This window comes from Hesperophylax consimilis, chromosome 31, assembly GCF_061612785.1.
Source record: "Hesperophylax consimilis isolate HC1 chromosome 31, BYU_Hcon_1.0, whole genome shotgun sequence".
Classification (NCBI taxonomy): Eukaryota; Metazoa; Arthropoda; class Insecta; order Trichoptera; family Limnephilidae; genus Hesperophylax; species Hesperophylax consimilis.
Window position 1 is genome coordinate 6,605,249 of NC_142866.1, and position 18,941 is coordinate 6,624,189.

An 18,941-nucleotide genomic window follows, 5' to 3' on the forward strand; every position below is an offset into this window, starting at 1 on the left:
AATAATATCTTTAATTAATAAATTTGCAACTATAAACATGTAAATACATAGAATAAACAAGAATTAGAAATTCTCATAACCTGCCTCACTAGGCTAGCCTGTATTGAAGCAGTCATTTTAATAGTTTAAATACTTGTGAGTATACCTACACTTATAGATATTATAATATAAGCACTCAATATTTTAGTTGCATCAATAGTTTCGTATAAAGGTGAGTGAATCTCAATTTTTATTATTTAATAAAAGCATAAAAAGTATGCTGCCAACGTAAAAAGCAGAGAGTTACGTTTTCCTTTTGTATAGGTATCCCTTATAAAACTTTCATCAATAGCTACGAATGTACAATTGACAGAAACAATTATGTATTCGTAGCGTAATCCAATGCAGTGGTCATAAAGTCTCATTCAAAATTAAAACTATTGAATTTTTCGTGTAATTTCGACAAAATAATTCGAACCTACTTGAAATATTTACGTAAGAAAATATAACTCACAGTGTTTATGTAGAAATAAAAATACACATCGAATACCAAGTTGTGTGTTGTGTAAACGTAGGCATTTACGCAAAATTTCTAAAATTATTTTTTTTTATGGTGCATCTCATACCTGAAACAAAGAGAAAACAGAATATTAGATAATTTGCTTCAATGATAAAATAAATAATATGTAATATTGAAAAACGTTTTTAGCATAAATATTAAACATTCCCACATATTGACATATATAAAGTAACACATGCCTTGTCAGTTTTAATACCACTGTAAAACTCAATTTGTGAGGTCTATCAAACCTGGCAATCAATATCAGTCATAAAATCTACCCGGCCATCAATTTTAAATTGAAACCATTCATCCATCAAACAACAGCCCCATTTAAGTATTAAAATTCTGGGACTAACTACCGTATGTCTTCCTCTTTGCTGATAATACTAATGGAGGGAAACAATTATACCAAGTCAGTGGACATCTTCAATTTATCTTAAAACAAATATAAAATTCTGTTAATGAAGCAATCCAAAATAAATAATGTATATTCCTTAAAATTCTCATGTAAAAGCCCCGAAAAAGGGCGGCAATAAATAAAATAATTGTCAGAAATGTATGAAAAATTAACAACAAGTGCGTTCACTTATTAGTAGCGTAGTGCTTTTTAATATTTAAAAACTTTAAAATTTTTGTTATTTCAATAACATTTTCACTCATTGGAGTACTTCGACAATTACTTTTAAAAGGCGTAAGCCCCGAAGAGGGTATAGTTATTGGATAAAAGAAGAGTGCGGGAAACAATCCAAATATTTTTTTTAATATTAACCCCACACAAGAGGTCCTGAGGAAAATAATTTCCCTCAGAGCCTGTGTCATCTTTTGGAATGCTGTGTGGAGGATCTTTTTCAAAGAAAGGAAGTTTTGGGAAGGTAAAAGGTACGAGGGATGGGTAGAAATCTAGGCAGAGAGAACGAATCGCCAAACAACTCGGTCTTGGCACACACTCCTTGCCTCATTCACATTCATACATCGTCTCATTAATACTATTCTATTATTCTGACTCTTGACATGGCCCGACTCGAGTATCTCATTCACTTGATCGTGTCATGTCTTCCTCGGGCGTTCAACAGAATAAGAAAGGCGTAGAAAGAATGCAACACACGATAATACTGCTTTTATTTTAAATTTTCAATTAGAATATTATTTTAATGAAATTATATTCTTCACGCGTGCTGTAATGTAATAATGTTCCTTTAATTTCAATGTGTAAATATTTTACAGTACGTACCCATACTAGTTTATGACACACTTAAAAAAAATCTCTAAAGGTTGTAAAAACGCATTTTGAGGCGACGACGGGGATATCTAGCTCGATCGATAGATAGAGGCTTTCTCGACTAAACGTCGGTAACCGCAGATAACGTACAACTTTAAACTCACACAATTTTACTAATAAACGTGGTGTAAATTTGATACAATTTTTATACAACCGTGTAGGAAAAAACCTCAATAATAGAAACTGACATCTAACAGCCATAAAATAATTCATGGAGAATAATAATAATAACAATAAAAATAATAATAAATAATTGATCAGATTAAAAGAATTTGGCATTCTCAGACTATAAAAATATTAGCATTTGTCATTTCGGCTACTGGCATTATACCTAGCTCTCTCATTCAAATTTAGCATTAGATCTGTCAAAGAATTTATTTATAAAAATGCAAAAATACATGTAGGATTACGAAACATTTAAAAAAAATTATATTGAGAGATCGAGTCGAACCCTCTGATATGAAAATATCTGGAGTCGGTGAATTATGTTCCCATTTGATCTCTGGTGAGTTGACGTGTTGTTCTTGTATTGTTTTGTATTTATTAAGCTTATATAGTGCACTTGCATAATGTGGATTGACTAAATGATCATTTGTGGAAAAGTGTGTGGAAGGGTTTAGTTTTTCCTGTCGCGAAGATTTAACCCGGACGTAAAAGCGGAAAAATTCTAAAAAAATAATAATACATTGTTTAAAGAGGGTGATTTGTCTGTTGTGTAAACTTAAATTTCTCATACGATTTAGGAATATTTCATAGTTATTTTAAATGTTCTACATATTTCTTCTTTCGACCCTTGGACAGCTCTGTCTTTCGACAATGATTGCCAATACAGGGTGGAAATAGGATCGTGCGAACTTGCACCATGCGCTCATGAATTCTGTATTGTTCGGGAATCCTAACCTGTTGGCAGGGCCACAAGCTGCACGAGGGGCCTGAATAATTCACATGCAAACACAACGAACAGTGACACATAATATGCATACTGTACTGATGTATCATATTCAGTCAATGATTTACAGTGACACTGGAATCCACACAGTGAAACTCTGTAACACACGGTTTTGCTCCGAGTAAGTTGCAAGTAAGGAGGCGTGGAAATAAAGGAGACATTTCATCCAATAGGGTCGAGTTTTTTTTCAGCTATGATTTCCTAATTTTTATATAAATAATTAAGTATCTACACTTTCTAGACATACTTTACTTCGTTGCAAACAAAAACAAAAATAACACGTCGAACATATTAAAATAAGCATAAAACATCAATAGAACGTCAGCTTTTCTTCGTAGGTAAATCTGTGAAGCAAAATAATAGCTGTCGAGATAAATTTATTATACCTGTCCGATTTTGTAATGTCGAAAGGAAAGTAACGAGTTTTCGTACAATGTACATGTCTGTGTGGGAGTGCACATCTCTTGCACCGAGTTGCTGGAAGTGATCTTCCCGGCGCGGCTGGTTGATTAAGGGTTTGTGCAGCCAAGGGGTATTCATTTTATGACTTAAAGATGCGGCGCAAATGTCATAAATTTATATTATATTCTACAATTTCTCCATTGTATTCCATACAATCTTACGTAAAGTAGTGAGTTATTGTTATGCACTTTTTATTCACAGTACCTTCTTGCTTATGCCAATCAGTTAAAGTGGCGGGTATTCAAAACACTGTAGGATGATTGAGTTTTTACGATATTATCAGTTCAATTAAAGGCCATGTTAACCGCCCGAGTGCTCGCGTCAATAACTGGAATATGAATTGAGTGATTGGAGTTTATTATAACAAAATTATACCTCTGTATTTTAATAACCTGATTATAGAGCTATATAGCCAATGAATTCACCTATATTTTACCGCTTATCCTATATTTTTAGGATTTACAAAAAAACTATTATACAGGGTGTCCGGAAACTCGTAGTACAAGCGGGAAACTGGTGAATCTACATCACATTTGGAGTCGATTTTGTAGTATATTTTTTTTTTTATTTGAGCTTTCGTTATCGAGTAAATCGAGTTTGAAGTTGATTTTTTTTTTTTTTTAATCAAATTCTCATAAATTATTACTGAATATCAAAGTACCCAACTAATTAAAACTATTTGAAAGTAAAACAAATGAAGAAATTCGGATTTGAAGCATTATTTTGAAATCACCCTTCATTTAACCCGGTGTAATCATAAAATATTTCTGCTCTGCAGAGTTAAAACATCTGTTATTCAACCCTAAACACCAGAAAAAACTTTAATCCTAAAATAGCCGAAAAATATTTTTTTTTGGTTTTTTTTTTTTTTTTTGAAAATGCTCAAATCAAAAAACTTTATGTTTTTTGGGTTCCCCATGTGGTGTAGATTCTCCAGTTTCCCGCTTGTACTACGAGTTTCCGGACACCGTGTATAATTTTAAAAGCGCGAATTCTGCGGGTCAAAATGGCATATTGTGGCGTGCGATCACTCAAAAAGTTTTGCAAACTCGGCATAATATGCAGAAAATCACTCGAGTGGTCAAAGCTGCAAAAGTAAAGCCGGCTAAAGACAAAGCATACTAACTGCTTCATGGAAAGTTGAAGGATTATTTTATTCTATTATCGACAAACAGGTGCAGGTGTTTCGGAAACCACTTTGAGAAGCCTCTCACCCGGCAATCAACGTTAAGATTTTTAAAGAAATTTATTTTTAAGATTTTTTAGAAATATCCATACAAATTTGTGCTGTTTGCAGTAAAATTAATTTTATATACATATGGGTCATTCCGCCGTTTCGTTCAAATTTGCCTGTTTCCGCGGATTTTTTTTTTTTGCCTTTTTACTATATATTTTTATAGAAATGGGTTCCCGTACCTATCAGATGTATAAAAGTGAAAAGGGCACCTTTGTGCGACACTTGGATTCGAAGAAAATTGATGGAAGGTAATGAAGGTGTGGATGGTAATGAAAAACTGTTGGATGGTAATTTAAAAATTTGGATGGTAATGAAGTTTGGTAATGAAATATTAATAGATGGTAGTGAACATGTTTAAGGTTCTTAAAATGTCTGTGAATAATGAAATTTGAATAGAAATTGAATAATAAAATAGATTTCAAATCGTGCTAAGTATCATTTGACGTGGTGAGCGGATTAGGAAAAAGAAGAAAAACCTATTATAGTGAAAAACTAAATGCTTTATTCAGACTTTTGAACATTGGAGACAAGAAATACATTTTTTCATACGTAATCAGTTCTGCTTACTTATGCTTTTGCAATATCTGTATGAATTGTTAAAAAATAATGGAAAAAAATATCAAAATACAAATTAAGAAAAGGCAGCTGGAACATCAAACCCAACACAACTAAAATTTTCCTATTATACTACTTACCCAGAAATTATAAGGAATAGTCAAATTCTTTATAATTACGTTTTATAAGTAGGTTTGTACACAAGAAATACAAAATTTTCACATTCCTAAGCAAACATTGTAATATTTGAAAAATAGAAATAATAAAAATAATAATTAAAAATAAGAAAAAATCAGAAGTCAATTGAAATGCAGTTTAAAATAAAATCAGAGATACTTAAAACAAACACAACATATGTAACTAATAAGTACAAGATAAAGGTCTTACATCTAAATAGGAACATAATATTTAAGGAACTTGAGATCATTCTTGTGAAAGTTTTTGCTGGAAAACTATTTCAAATCAAAGTTCGGCAAATTTTTGAAAGTGAATTGTCCTCTTTCATTCTCATCTGGATCTTGCAAGCGCTGAAGAATTTGTGATTCCAAAATGAAATCGTCGTCACTAATTGTTGGCCAGACAAATTTTTTGGAATTCCCTTGAGCTTTTTTCAAAAAAATTACTTTGTACTCTAGTGTGTACTCATGTTTTCCAATAATTTTCCCAATGAAATGATGTGTCGTGTTAGTTATTTTATATTGAACCATTATCCAGTCATCTAAGTAGTATTTGAATGGCGCCTCCTTATCCTCTTTGTTGGTTTCCTCGTCAATGTCCATGTGTGGGAGTTCCACAGTTTTGGGGGACTGCTGTTTTGATTCATCGAAATCAGGATATTCTACTCTTAGGGATCGGATGAACTTCTCGAACTCACATTGATCGAAAGGATTGAATTCTTGCGTACTATTTTTATAAAGGGAATAATGCTGATAGTCGAACGGGACGTTTGAGAGTATTTTCACTTTACATTTCTTTTCTATAGTTTTAGCAGGCTCTGGCGTTGAAGCAATAGTATCGTCCAAAAACATGGAGCCGTCGAATTCGCTCAATAGCATATTGTCATCAATATTATTGAAAATAGTAGGCGAGTCAATTTGTAGGCTTAAGTTTTCAATATTCATGTCAACTGTGACATCTATACAGGCTTCGTCATTTTCTACATTCAGTACTCCCAGATGTTTGCTGTGCTTACATAACGGATTGCTGTGTTAGCAACTGAAACAGCTGAGGCTTCTTAAAACAACACTGTATGGCAACGACGAAGACCAAATCACCTGATGTACTTTGATTGTTCCTTTAAATCCGGGAAGTTTTTCTGGAAATTTATTCCGATATATTTCGTCTTCTGTAATGACAGTCAATTCGACGTTTTGAACATTTTGACGGACAACTTCAGCAAACTCTTCAAAGGAACCGATGTCTCCGCCAAATTTCACGTAGTTGTCTGCAGATCTCTTCACAACCGCTCCGATGCCATCTGGGGCCCCCTTACCATGTCCCGCCTCTTGGTAGTTCCATGTGACCCTCTCGATATTAGGAACTTGATCTATTAACTTCGTTATCATATAGAAAATGTAGCGGTTCCTATATTGACTAGATGGCGAATCAGATAAGAAGTGAATCATTGCAAGCGATGGAACCAAATCCTGCGCCATATTCAGAACAGGTACTAGATGTGCCCATATAGCTGAAGCATCATGATTGAGGCACCGACTCATCGTGCAAAATGATTTGGTTGAAGGAAGACCCGTCTGGCTGTCTACATAGTAAAGTACTCCTGTATGAAGAGAGACTTGTCCTCGGCTGCCACCAAAATGAAAGGACTGAATTTCTTCATGGTATTTCAACCAATAGTTCTCGCTAAAATCAACATGTATGAGAACCTCCGTGTCTGTTCTTTCAATTCTCTGATAGCGGAGTACTGCATTACGATGTTTCGTGTGTGTTTTAAGAAAACATCCATGGTGGCATCTAACTTTTCGATTATTTTACGAGGGTTGTCCTCGAGCTTCTTTTTAGTTGTTATGGTTTTCATTTTCTGGATTCCATCCTTTCCCCTGTAGGTTTGTTTTTCTATTGTCCACTCATAGTAGTTAATGTTTGTGCTGTTATTAAATTCTCCGTAATTATATCATTGAATAAAAAAATCGATTTTCAAATAAAAATTCGCAGGGTAAATTTTAACAGATTGTTTTTCCATATCAGTAAATAGATAAAACGAAAATATGTATTTCACCAAAACTGAAATTGTCCGACGCTAGAACGCAAGAAACTGCTTTTATTGATAATATTAACTTTTATGAACCCCCAAACATGGTCCCAGATGCACGTAAAAATAACCCTTACAAATTTATCATTACCCTCCACACCTCTAAATTACCATCCGGCAAAAAATTTTACGATACGGAAGGTAATGAGACGGAGGGTAATGAGGTTTTGACAATCTTTCCTTAATAACTCGCTTAATAATGAAATTACAAATCTTTATGTTTCAATAAAAAATAGTCCGACTAATTATAGTTTATAGGTTCATGATTCGAATTTTTAAAACATGTACTTACTTTAAAAAATGCTGGAAGGTAATGATGCCTGGTCGGTGACAAAGTCGTTTTCGAGCACGGAGATCGCAGATATTTCTTTATTCAGCGACGCACGTCCTCCCCCGTCCAGATATAGCGGTACACTGATTAGTAACGGAGGCGCGGGGTGGGGTACAGCTGACGAACAGTGACAAACACGGTCACAATTTTAATTACCGCTTTGGCGGAAGACGACAGCGATTTTTTCTGGACAAAAACAAAATCTCAATTCTTTCTATGATACAGTAACTTTAAAAATAAATTAAACACCAATAAATATGCAAAATTAGTTGTACATTCAGGTCGATTAATGAATGTAGTGATTTTACTAGTGTAAAATGTTCTTATTTATTGATCAATTTACCGGTCCCTCATTTACACGGGGAAGGTAATGAGATTTTAGCATGTTTTTTGTATACCATAAAGTTATTAAGTAACAAATGCCTAATCCGGTAAATACTACTTTTTCCTTTTTTAAATAACTACATTTTCCAATAAAACTTTCTTGAAAAACATTATTTTTCATATGACTTTTTTGCAAGAACATGCGATTTGAACGAAACGGCGGAATGACCCATATATGTAAACATAGGTGTTTACAAATTTGGGGGTAATGTTAGAAGTTACTGTGTCAGTTTTAGATAATTTGATTTAGGTATCAGGTGGTCTGGATTGATGAATTAGTGACCTATCTAATACAGAAGGCGTTGTATTATATTATATTGTTTCAGCCAAGTATGGAGTGAATGCGAATCTGACTCAGGCAATTGCGTCTCTATATGAGAGAAGCGTTGCGTGTGTTAGGGTGAACGGTGGTTTTACGGGGTGGTTTGATATCACAAAAGGTGTTAAACAAGGCTGCGTAATGTCACCATGGTTATTCAATCTATACATTGTAACGGGATAAATTAAGTACCCGTTGATTTACATTATTTGGTGTGGATATCCGACAACTGGCGACACCATGAGACAAGAAGCGGTGTTTGGCTGACGGAACAAGAGGAGCTTCGTCTTCAGTATTCGGGTGGCGGATCCAGCAATCACACGTAAGGGGAAGAAAGGACTCTTCGCGGATGGCGGTCAACACGAAATCGGGAAGTTTTTAGTTTATCATTATGCATTTCAATATTCAATATTCATTTCAATATTCAATTCAAATATTCAATCTTTAGTTCTCTTACTGTTTGCAATATTGGTTTACTATAATTCTATAAATTTTGTTCTATCGTTATATGGAACTGGCGCCCTTAATATTTATAGTAATGATATTTAAAATTATAATTCATTTTACTACCTACAATGTAGCATAACTTTCAATCACCATGTTAATTATTTTTACGTAATAATATACCGACCTACTAACGTTTCTTCGAGGTTAGTCGCACCCTGAGATTATTTATATTTAAATTATTCTTTGAGTCTCTTGCTATGTTTTTGTTTTATAATAAATTATATTCCGTAATATGAATCTTTTATTTAAGATTATCATCTCCTTATTATTACATATATTTTCTCATATGTTACATTTGGCGGCCCAACGTGGTTAAAACCGGGTTTTTTTTGTTTCATGGTGATTTGATGTGAAGTTGTGGGTAGTTTGAATAGTTTCATGTTAATTTCATGTATTTTTTTAAATTTTGAGTAATGAAATGCATAAATGAAGCTTCACGAGTTCGTGTTGATTCGCGAGAGTTTTTTGTTCTTCCGTCGTTATCATTGCAATCGGGGGTTTAATTTTAATTTGAACATTTTTTGCAGTCCGCCACCAAATACTCAGAACGCCAAGCGTTCATTATTTTTTTCTTTGTGACGTAAAATTCTATTTCGTCATATATTTTATTTTAATTGTTACCGTTTTGAATCCGTGACGTATTTAGTAAGGCGTCATCGCATTATTTAAAACATTCTGAATCAGAATACCTACTTAATTCACTGGCAAATAATATTATTTAAATATGTACAATGATTGTGTGTGGGTAAACTAATTATTATTTTATTTCCTCAGTGCACCGGTAGTTTATTTTTTCACAATATTCGTGAACAACATGCGTCGCAATTTTTGGTGACTATTTATTGCAACAAAATTAATTGATCAAACGGAGTAAGTTAAATTCTTATTGTTATCATGGATTTTTCTCATAAATGAATAATAATAATGATTACTATTATTTGATTCACATAACGCCATTTTTGTGCAAAATTTCCTCCAGATATATTAATATTCCTCTTTCAGGTTATGTTGAATTACATTTGCATACCATTTCAAATCCTGTATTATTGTAATAATAACATTATAATATGATACTTCTTAGTCATTTTCATTTCAATTGACATAGACTTTTAAATCTTCCTGTTATAAGGCATACATAGAAATTATTTTTAAATTAATAATTTATTTATTTTTGAAATATATTTTCCTGTTATAGGAAATAATTAAACTTTCCATCAATGACAAAAGGGAGTTATTTTTATTTATTTTTCGATAAGATAATGAAATACATAAATGTGAATTTCAGATTTCTACATCAATGCAGTCAAGTATCACGGGATCGCTTGCTGGTAGTTTTGGAGGAGACGTCTTTCATCACTGCGGCAGACGACTCCTGTATATTGCGGTTTGCCTGTATAATCATTGCATAAAGAGGTTATATTGTTTGTTTATTTTGTTGATTTTCTTTGGGGCTATGCGAGGTGATATAATGATATCTTCTAGGAAGGATTTAAAGTCATTTTATCGGTTCAATTGGTTTCGGAGGAGTTGACTCAAGTAAAAACAAAAACAAAAATTTTTCTCAATAATTATTTTTTTAACTGTGGAACCTTTAATTTTTTATTGTGGGTACTTTAAATTTATAATTGGTATTGCATCATCTGGGATTAATTGATAGTCAATGTTACATGCTTTATTTAAATCATAACATGGAAGTCCATTAGTAATTTCGATATAATTAACTTATTGCTATATTGTGGATGTAACACATAGTTTGCCTAGTTTGATATTTTGAATTTTCTGAAGAATTTTTTTCTTGAAGTCAGACATTTATTTTTGCGTTATTTTATTTCTAAAGGAGATTATTAAATGATTAAAATAAAATCACTTTTTTTAATTAGAATGGTTCTTTTAACATTTTACACACAGAACAATGTTTCATATTTATTCGAGGAAAGATTTATAATGTCAATATTATCTATAAAAAAAAAAAAGTAACGTCACACACACACACAATTATTATTTTCATGCATATTTTTTTCTTTTCTCAACACATATTTGATGTTGATGATTTTTCAAGTAAAATTTACTAAAATACACTTGAATATTTTACTACAACACGGTAAAATAATGTTGTCTATCTAACTATAAATATTTATATTATTCGTTCTTAACAAGTTCTCGTAATCGTTTGAACGCCACAAACGAGAAATGACAATTTGATCGCTTACATTTGATGCGTAAACGTAACGCGTATGTTTACACATTTAATGTATGTTTTGTTTTGTTCGGTAGTCTCGTCGTATTGTTTAAATTTTGTTTGGGTAGGTCTTAACGTTTGATTTTCAATTTAAAATATAAAAATATTAGCCTGTATCTTACAGTGGGAATGTCACTTCATGCTTGTATAAGCCTCTGAAAGTGAATTTTTCTTTTACATTGCACATGTTTTTTAAATAAAACCGCTGAGGCTTTGTACAGCTCGTAAGGGTTGACTGTAAGGGTGGGGATGATGTACATATTTACATCTTATGTCCATAGGGCATAGAGGGCCTGTAGCGTGTGGATGTTTTTGCCTACATGAGACAGGGGAACTATGTGCTATGTGATATAGTGAAAGCAATTGGCTTTTGTTGCAATTTTTCTCGGGAGAAAAGTACTACATGCTTTTTAGCCTCTGAGAGTACATTTTCTTAAATGCCGCCATGCTTGTATAAGCCTCTGAGTGTGCACCTGATGAAATTGTAGATAGTGTGTTTGGCACTTTTTTTTTTGGAAGGTGATAATTTAAAAAAATGGAAAATCATAACGTTAATTTCCTTGTGAGAGCGTGTTTTTGTTTTGTGTTTTTTTTTTTTTTTAAATAAAAAGAAAAGGAATAAATTTTTGTTCACATGCTAATTTCCATCTCTATTACAGAGGATATGTTGGTTATTATTAGACAATTTTATTTTTTTTTATTGCTGTAAATTCAGTAAATCTTAGACAATTCTTGCTATTTTCCATCTCCATTACAGAGGATATATAAGATATTATTTGGCAATTTCTTTTTCAATTGCTGTAAATTCAGTAATTCATGCTATTTCCATCTCTAATATAGAGGATTTGTTGGAAACTCATAAACAGTGTTTTTATGTTTAATTGTCCATTGATTTTTTTTTTTTTTAATTTGGACTATTTTGGTCATTTTCCTTCTCTATTATAGAGGATTTATCGGGAACTTTGTTTTAGATTTCAAAGCGTAAAATTTTCCAACAAAAATTAATAACGTAATATGGTTATTATTATCTATTAATTAACTATTAATATTAACTATTATTTTTCTGAGGTATTCATATCGGGTAGAATCAAATACAATTGAATTTGTAATTTTAAAATTTAATGGCAATCCAAGTACAATTTTATACAATCTATCAGTAATTTTGAGTTTTTGAGCTCGTGCAGTTTATTTATAGTAAAACTAAAATTTAATATTCAGCTTACATTTTCATTCATTGATAATAATTAATGATGATTTAAATATTAATTTTAAATTCATACATAAATGATCTCGCATTCGAATTTTGCAGGGTAGCTCAAATATGACAACATTTATCGCTTGACTTAACAATAAATTATTTTGGTCTTTATTTCAACTTATGGATACATAATATAGGAACTTATGATGTAATCTTTACACATCTTCACACTTTAGATTTGTGATTTTCATAATTATTATTTTGAAATTTAATAATATTAACTGCCATCTTTTGGAAATTGTTCTAAACTTCGAACTCACTTTTAACTAAAAGGTTCGCACCTTGGATAGGATGTTGACATAAATCGATATTAATATTGGTTATATTTTTTTAGAAAATACCATTGAATTTTAAATAGGTGTTTATTTGTATTTTAAAATTTTTACCTAAATTTTTTAATGTTCGTACATAAGTAGAACTAATTGACACATTTAGTTTTTTTTTCTATAATAACAGGCATTGCAGTTTGATCGCTTCAAATGCTCAAACATTTCTTTTTTTGGAAATTTAGGAAATTCCATATAATTGGTTATGCCAAATTCATTATATCTTGATTATTGGGGCCAGTATGTTTCAATCAAAATTATAACTTTTGTTAGTGTTTATCATCACTTCTATTTTTTTATGATTATATTATTAATATGATTAATTATAATTTCTTTTGCCTTTCTTTGTAAAGTAAACCAATTAGTTAGGGGTTAGATAATAGGGGACTTTAAGAAGACTTGGAAAAAAGAAGCGGAACCAAGGATCTCAACATAGAAGCAATTGACTACTATAGAGGCTATGAACATCGCATGGCTTTACTTCGCATCTCCTACGGGCAATCTCATCATCAAGAAGTAAACTACTTGGATCCTTCTCAACCCCGCATTCAACGACAATCAGCCTTCTTCTTCATAAGGAACTATTGACCCTTTGGCATTCATCTCAGAAGAAATTATGGAATAGCCTGGCTCTAAAGGCTTCATGCGGAGTTGGATATTCTCTTCAAACTTCTTATAACCGGAGTGCTGCACTGTACCCAAAATGGACTTTAAGGAAGTGCCAGGAGGCACTACAAAAAAAAAATTATAATATAACATAAACATAATTTTTTTTTCTCAACGGAAAGGGGTAATGTAACGGGATAAATTAAGTACCCGTTGATTTACATTATTTGGTGTGGATATCCGACAACTGGCGACACCATGAGACAAGAAGCGGTGTTTGGCTGACGGAACAAGAGGAGCTTCGTCTTCAGTATTCGGGTGGCGGATCCAGCAATCACACGTAAGGGGAAGAAAGGACTCTTCGCGGATGGCGGTCAACACGAAATCGGGAAGTTTTTAGTTTATCATTATGCATTTCAATATTCAATATTCATTTCAATATTCAATTCAAATATTCAATCTTTAGTTCTCTTACTGTTTGCAATATTGGTTTACTATAATTCTATAAATTTTGTTCTATCGTTATATGGAACTGGCGCCCTTAATATTTATAGTAATGATATTTAAAATTATAATTCATTTTACTACCTACAATGTAGCATAACTTTCAATCACCATGTTAATTATTTTTACGTAATAATATACCGACCTACTAACGTTTCTTCGAGGTTAGTCGCACCCTGAGATTATTTATATTTAAATTATTCTTTGAGTCTCTTGCTATGTTTTTGTTTTATAATAAATTATATTCCGTAATATGAATCTTTTATTTAAGATTATCATCTCCTTATTATTACATATATTTTCTCATATGTTACAACATGGATAATTGTATGCAAGAATTGAAAGAGGTGGGATTGGGCGCGAATTTGAGTGATCTGAAAGTATGTTGCCTGTTGTATGCTGATGATGCGGTGCTGATTGTTAGTATGGAAGATCTACAGTCTCTCGTGTCTAGGATGAACGAAGTATGCGTGAAGAATGAGTTAATGATGAATGCAAGTAAGTCTAAAGTAATGGAGTTTGAAAGAGAAAGTACGAAAACAGTGTGCAATATAGCTGTGAATGAGGAATACTTGGAGCAGGTGGATGAATTTGTGTATTTAGGAAGCATGTTTACGAGAGATGGGAAGGCTGACAGAGATATTGAAAGAAGAGTAAATGCAGGTAACTCCATTAATGGAGGACTGAACGCAGTTGGCGCCAACAAAAAATTGTCCAAAGAAGCGAAGTTAGCAGTCCACAATGGAGTGCTGGTCAGAGGCGGTTCCTTGGTACGTGCATTTGTGCATTGCACTGCTTGTCTTCAATCTCCACATAACAAATTACAACGACATCTGTGCCCCAGTGATCGATGTAAGAAATTCGTAATTCCCGTCAGGTCATTATTTGAGCTATCTTCTAGTAAAAAAATTCCGCGCATTCCGTGCATACCCAGATATGCACAAAACCAACTTTTACCATACTACTAAAACAGCGTCGGGCAGTATCGAGACAGCCCGAAGTAGCCGAAACGGTGACATGAGCGAGACAGATTACACTCTTAACGTCAAATTACGTGTTAGAGCAGTGCAGATACATAACCAATCCGTGCATTATCGAAATGCTTTGACGACGAGTGAATTTCGCATCACTTTGATTATGCGTAATCCAATGCGTTTGGAATGGAGTCGCTTAGAAATACTAATGTTCAATGTTAACGCAACAACATTAACACATTGGAACTCGTTCGCGGTGAAATCAAACGGTTTCGCTATATTTTCAACGATGAATTGAGTGTCCTTTATTTTCAAGATAATTTTGTATTATTTAATCAGTTATTTTACAAATACAACTTAGAAGATAGAATGAATTGCAGTAGGTGTTCCCATTCTTAATTTGCTTCACCTAAATTACAGACTAGGTACATTTTAAAAGTGAAATGCACTGCTGGTAATTACAGTCACGGGCCGCGTCTGGTGCTGGTACCTACCCTGATGTATGGAAGTGAGGCATGGAACTGGCAAAGAAAGGATGAAAGTAGATTGAATGCTGTTGAAATGAGATCCCTGAGGCGTATGTGTGGTAAAACCATGTATGATCGTGTGAGGAATGTGGATATCCGTAAAGAGTGCAAGGCTGATGTAAGCGTAATGAGTAAGATCAAGAAAGAGACGCTTAGATGGTTTGGGCATGTAGAGCAAATGAGCGAAGAAAGGAGTGTAAGGAGAATATACGATGCAAATGTGAATGGTAGCAGAAGTCGGGGACGCCCGAGGAAGACATGGCACGACCAAGTGAATCAGATACTCGAGTCGGGCCATGTCAAGAGTCAGAACAATAGAAGAGTATGTATGAGACGATGTATGAATGTGAATGAGGCAAGGAGTGTGTGCCAAGACCGAGTTGTTTGGCGGTCCGTCCTCTCTGCCTACCCCTGCGGGGAAACGGCGTGATGGATATTTAGTTAGTTAGCCCTTTACAAATTTGATGTAGGATTAAGCTAGCATTAAGCCTCAGAAATAAGAGTGTAACCAAAAGAAACTCCGTGATAAGATTGATGAAAGACAAGTATAGGAAGGTAATATTTCAATTTGGGAGGCGGGTATGGGTACCGCCACTCCGGAAACCATTTATTGGATAACCAACACTCCCGCGATAGGTCGCTTATGGAGACAACACCTTGTACCGCAGTGCGAAGATGGGTTCGTACTTCCGACACTCCTGGACACATTGACCCACAGATTCCTACCCACCTCTTATATTTTTTTTATTGATACCTACATGATTTAGAGCAGTGTTCCGCAAAGTGTGCTCCGCGGCACACTGGTGTGCCGTGGCCATTTGTAAGTGTGCCGCGAGTCCCGCGTCACTTCTCACAAAGTGCTCTGTAAATCGGTCTTTGCTTTTCTGTGCGGCGCGGCGGCCGGAGGTGGCGTGGGTGGGACTCGATCGCTGCGAAGTGGCCGTGTGCTACGCCGCTACGTTACATTATCACGTGTGCTACACTACATAAGTGGGGTGCTATTGCTACATTATCACGTGATTGCGCACGAGCTATCGGGGTGCATGCGCGTGACAACATAACATTACGAATTACGACGGCGACGTTGCGCCCGCTTGTTTAGTAGTCATTCGTTAATGCTAGTGTTTGGTTGTGTCGTCGCGAACTTAATTGACTTTATTAATTGCAAATCTATTTAAAAAAGAAGAATGGGTAGCAAAGCTTGCATATCTGGCGGACATATTCGCTCAATTAAATGAGCTGAACAAAAAAATGCAAGGAAGAAATTGTAACATTTGAACGTCTTCGGACAAGATTGAAAGCTTTCGCGCTAAGTTGGTGCTATGGATCAGCCACGCTACCAATGGTAGTAACAAAATATTTCCAAATGTCATGGCTGCCGATTCAGAAAAAAAATGCAGGCTTTGATAGTGAAACACTTAGAGCTGTTAGCAGAAAAAATGAACTCATATTTTCCTAAGTGTGACCTGCAACCTATGGACTGGGTAAGAAATCCATTTTCGGAAAGCATTTCCCTTGGACATTTACCAATAAACGAGCAGGAAGAATTCATGGAGCTTAAAACTGATCGGACACTAAAATTAAAATTTTCTGAAACAGAGTTAGCTCATTTTGACTCCACGTAAAAAAATGAGTATCCACTGCTGTCAAAGCGAGCTATTGCAATTCTATTACCATTTGCCACGACCTATTTATGCAAATTGGGGTTTTTAACTCTCACTACGATAAAGTCAAAAAAGAGAACGCCTGAGGACGATCGACGAAGAGATGCGAGCAGCGTTATCAACGATTGTTCCAAATTTTGATCGTCTGTGTTCAGTTAAACAGGCTCACATTTCGCATTAAACATCTTTTCATGTTATATTGATTTTAATAATAAATATTAATAAAATATTGTTTTTGGTAAATTTTGGTTCGGAGTGGCCACGCTTATTACGAATAATTTTTAGAAAAAAACTTTAGATATGCCGTAATTACTATAAAAGGAAACTTTTTGGCTTGGTGGCGGCGGAAAAATATGCATTTTAATTATCAATTGGGTAAAATTAAAATTCACTTCTCGAACCGATTTGGTGACAGTTCGCGGTCATTCTGTCACTGTTATGTGATAAATATCAATCATAATTACACAAACCCGGCTAGACAAACCCTGCTTTGCCAAACAAACCATTCAAAACCTGGGATGTTTTTTTAAATTATGATGACATGCAGCTTTCGTAGTTGAACCTCAAAGTTCGCCGTTATTCGTAATAAGCCTAGCCAATCCTATCCAAAATTTACCTTGTTTTTTTTTCTTTGGTGTACCGTTAAAATTTCTTGATTAGTTAGGTGTACCGTGAACATAAAAAGTTTGCGGAACACTGATTTAGAGAGTACATGTGGTTTTTTGTGATATTTCACCCTCCATGCTAGGGCCCTATATTATAGCGGGTGAATTTTACAGTTTGCGGACATTGAATCTATACATTACTATAATATAAAAAAGAAAAAATGATGTATAGCTAGTTTGGGTTGCAAGAAGAGGATGGAGAAGAATTATAAGAAGATGAAAAATTTGTGAAATCATTAGTAAATAGATCACACTAATTAATTATGCAATAGATACAATACCGCTAAGTTAGGGAATAAGGATTTATTATGTTTTGTCTGAAAGGTGATTAAATTGATAGAGAGTAGAATGAATGGGTATTGTAGTTGTAGTGTATTACGCGTGTAAGGAATCATTTCGTAATTTGTTTTTTAAAGGAATGGGGTTGACTCACGGTTTTTAGGTTTTCAGGGATAAGATTAAAGATTTTAGGAGCTAGGAAGAAAAATTGTCTTTGAGCTGACGTGGTATGTAGTGAAGGTACTTTGTAGTGACCGTTGGTTATTTTTCTGGTGGTGTTGTTGTGTTGTAAGAGAGTTTTGTTCTTATATTTGAACAGGAAATGTATGTAGGAAAATTTTAGGTGGAGTTGTCGTATGTTTAAGACCTTATACTCTATGAGGAGTCGAGTGGAGGGGTATCTTGTCGGTCGCTTGTTAATGACACGTATTTCCATTTTTTGGGCATATACAATTTTCCTTTCCAGAAATTTATCTCCTTCCTTTCCATCTCCAAAGATGTCATAGGCCCTGGGTTTTTTTTTCCTCAGAGCCTTCTTGTAGAGCTATTGTAAAAAAAAGGAAACACCACACGTCATGATTTCCAAACCTACGTGGCTGGTACGAGTGCAGTTGCGGGTTGCCCACTTTGGTGAAGATTGCACTGATAACTAGACTGTATGAGATGACAGGGTCAGGAATGATTATTCAGGATTTAACTCGGTAGGTAACGACAGGAGTATTTCAAGTATGTGAATGTGTAAGCGGAAGAACGGAGAATATATGATGTGTAAGTGAATAGTAGTTATAGAAGTCGGGGATTATGAGGAAGACGTGGTGCAATCAAGTGATTCAGTATATCAGAGTATGTATGAGACGATGAATGAATGTGAACGAAGAAAGGAGTGTATGCAAATTTGTGTGGCCTTATATCGTCTCTGCCTGTTCCTCCGGGAAACGGTTTAATGTTTAGTTATCAACATAAACGGAAATTGTTTATTCTAACTATGAAAATCTTGATAGCTTTTACCCTCAGCCTATTTATAATAATTTATAGTTAAAATAATTTAATTTTTAAAGCTATTTTT

The 18,941-nt window shown here is 34.0% G+C and overlaps 1 protein-coding gene and 1 pseudogene across 1 annotated transcript in view; both read right to left on the reverse strand.

Annotated features, from left to right (window-relative positions):
- The window catches only part of ftz-f1 (ftz transcription factor 1), a 291,635-nt gene that overhangs the window by 204,197 nt on the left and 68,497 nt on the right, over nucleotides 1-18,941 (reverse strand). The window lies entirely within an intron of this gene.
- LOC149409389 (uncharacterized) lies at nucleotides 6,232-7,792 on the reverse strand (annotated as a pseudogene).